Source organism: Micropterus dolomieu, linkage group LG08 (genome assembly GCF_021292245.1).
Source record: "Micropterus dolomieu isolate WLL.071019.BEF.003 ecotype Adirondacks linkage group LG08, ASM2129224v1, whole genome shotgun sequence".
Taxonomy (NCBI): Eukaryota; Metazoa; Chordata; class Actinopteri; order Centrarchiformes; family Centrarchidae; genus Micropterus; species Micropterus dolomieu.
In genome coordinates, this window is record NC_060157.1 from 12,247,317 (window position 1) to 12,250,905 (window position 3,589).

Genomic DNA, 3,589 nt, shown 5'->3' on the forward strand with positions numbered 1-3,589 from the left:
TTTGCACGCCCAATTTTTCAGTTTTTTATTTGTTAAAAAGGTTTGAAATATCCAATAAATTTCGTTCCACTTCATGATTGTGTCCCACTTGTTGTTGAATCTTCACAAAAAATTACAGTTTTATATCTTTATGTTTGAAGCCTGAAATGTGGCAAAAGGTCGAAAAGTTCAAGGGGGCCGAATACTTTCGCAAGGCACTGTAATTAAGCTGTCACTACACGAAAGAAATTATACTTGAAATCAAAAGGGCAGTAACTTTGGAGCATCTGTATTTATCTTGCATACTTTAATTTTTCCACCTCTTAGTGCTAATGCATTTGTACTTATGTGCAAAGGCAACAAAACATTTCTGCTGGTTCTGAGACCACAAAAATGTTATGCACAAGGAGACAAAAAAATGAAACAGTCCTGTTAAACAAAGTAAGTTGCTGTTTACATGTAAAGAAGCCCAGAACCTGATACATTAATACATTAAGAACAGTCAAATATAAAGTAGTCTGTTGCAAGGAAATGCAAAGCTGAGAAAGGGAGCTATAACTAGTGGGTGTTTTAAAGCAAAGAAAAAATAGATGCTGACAAACATCCAAAAACCCTAACGCCCCAAGTGGAAAAGCCCCTAATTGAATATCTGCCCATGTGCTAAAACACTCATCATGCTGATTAATTGTGCAACTTTAAATACATTTTCCAGTCCACCACTGGTCTATGCCTGTGAAAAATCTGATGCTCTCTAAATAAAATGTGGTTTACTTTGTATAGTTTACTGTGCCATGGGGATACATGGGAGATCACGGAGGAATTAAGTTATATAGAACAAGCAGCCAAAGCACACAAGCAAGACTGTTAATTCATGGGTCTTCCCTTGTGGAGGCTGAGGGGTGATAAATCTAACCAGTTTGGGATTTGTCTGTAAAGCTTATAGCCAGTGTTCTAATAATGCAAAAGAACACATACAAAGTGGGTTAGCCTTTTTTCTATAGTGTCAAAAATTCATTATTGCAGGCAGTCTACTGGTTGCAGTGCAGTTTCTGAACTAGTGACCTGTTTCAAAATAGATGGCTGTCTCTTATAAGCCGATGATTATTGCTACCGTGTTACGTCAATGAGATCATGTCCTTAACATGACTTGCAATGTAACAATAATGTATTTCTTTTTAGGGTATTTTTTCAAATTTGATTCATTTTCTAGTTTTATATTTTGTCCATAATTGGACAAGTGCAAATCCAAACACGGCAAGTTTAAATAATCACACATGAAGATCTAATCAAAGCCACTTATTCCCTGAAAAAGACAGCCCAATACCATAAGTCATATTTTTACTGGTTTGTTTTGTTAACACTTCACTCATCTTCAAAACCAACAACCCACTGTACCTGAATTTGGAAGAATTATGCCAGTAAATTTAAACATTGCCTGTGTAATGAGTCAACATGATTCTCCATTTAATTTAAAATGTAATTCTGGCAGGCTCTGGTCATGGATGGATTACTGAATGGGCCTACCAGGCACAGGCTCAGGGACCCAAGTGTTCAGACGGCCCCTGAGGCAGAGACTCAGGTAGTACAAGTGAAATTTTTTGTAAGAAAGTCAAATAACTAAGTGAAAAGTAGGGCGGTTGGATTAACTCACTCTACTCTATATGGAGTACCTCAGGGGTTTGTTCTTGTCCCTCTGCCTTTCTGTCTTTATATTTCACCTCTGGGCCATATTATGTGAAGTCATGGAATTAATTTCCACCTATGCTGATGATACTCAGCTGTGTGTGCCTACAAAGCAGATGATCATACACAAATTAGAGGCCTCCATGTCTGCTCTGAAAATGTGGATGTCACGTAACTTCCTGCTCTTAAATTCAAATAAAACTGAGACGCTGATCATAGGCCAAGCATGACATAGACACCAGTTTAATCACCAACAGTAACTCCTGACAGCTGTATGATGTCTCAAAGTTCAACAGCCAAGAACCTATGATCTTTGATCCTACAGTACCCTGTCTATTCATCAGCATATTAAAGAAATCCCCAAGACTGCCTTTTTTTCACTCATGCAACACAGCTAAAAGCCTGTCTTTTCTGTCCAAGGCTGATGCAGAGATCCTAATTCACCCCTTTGTTTCATTCAGACTTAATTACTTTAGTTGTAAAAGTCTTTAAAATGTGAACGCTGCAGCTAGAATTTGGATTACTAGAAAATTTGACCATATTACACCAATTTTAGCTTCCCCTCATTTGCTCCCTATCCATGTTAGATCAGACGTGCTTCTGGTGACTTACAAAATTTAAAATGGGCTCGCCCCTTCATACCTGTCTTATCTCCTTAAACCTTATATTCCATCCTGTGCTCTCCGCTCTCAGAATACTCCCGCCTGTCCCCAGAGTTAAAAAGAAGTTGGCTGCAGGTCCTTTTCCTGTCATTCCCCCTTCCTCCGGAATAACCCGCCCACTGACATCAGACAGTCCGACTCTATTGAGTATTGTCCAAACGTGAAACTCACCTTTTTGCCTTAACTTTCAGTTAGTTGCTTATTCTTTGATTACTTCAGACCTTGTACCTGTTAATCTATTGAGCCTAATGCTTATAGTCCATGTTTGTCCTGCCGACGAGATGCTGTAAACTTTCTGAAAATAACTTCATCTCTCTAACCCTCTGTTTGTTTGATGTCCTACATGCATGAGTATCAAAGCTATGTGGCTATCTCCCTCTCTCACTCTTTATTTTCTCTGTGTCCTCTCTTTTTGCTCAGGCTTCTCTGCACTGTACCGTCGAGTGTCCTGGGACCTCTCTCTCTCCCCTGGCTGTCGGCGCCTCATTACAGATGTTTTGGATCTGGATCTTCCTCCTCCAGGAGATTCTTTCTCTCCCTTGTGTGCAGGTTGTCCTTGTCTCTCTTTCTCTCTGTGAGTTTGTTTTTCTTTCTCCTATCTGTGTGAATGTCAAGCTTCAGCTTTGCCTCTTGCCTGTTTGTGTAGCTCATGTCCTGTCAGTTTGGCAGCTCCTGGAAGTTGGTCAATGTCCTCTTGGATCCATATTCATCATGTACAAGTATATTTACAATTAATCTATAATACTGTCATACTGATTGTCCATACTGTAATTTTACTATGTTAGTCAGTTCTCTACACACGACATCTATTGCATGTCTGTTTATCCTGGAAGAGAGGTTCCTCCTCTTTTGCGCTTCCTAGGGTTTCTTCAAATTTTCCCTTTTAAGGGTATTTTGGGAGGAGTTTTCCCTTATCTGTATCTAGGGTGTAAGGATAGAGGTCAGGCAGTGGCCTGGGGTGGCACAAGCCCCTGACCTGATTGGCCACTCCAGTGAAAACTATGACCGACTCTCACCGGCTATCTTCCCAGTAAGAGGCCTTAGTTCAAACCAACTGTTTGATGAGTACAAAAACCTCTTCTTTGTAGTGTCTATTTCTCTAATGTATATATATAAGATACTGTAATGTTAGTAATTAAAGTATATATTAGTAGTGGAGACAGAAATGGTAAATTAATGAAATTCTGGCATATGTGTGTGTGTCTGTGTGTCCCAGCCCTGCATAAGTCAGTGCCAACCCAGTCAAAATAGTCTGGACATGCTAC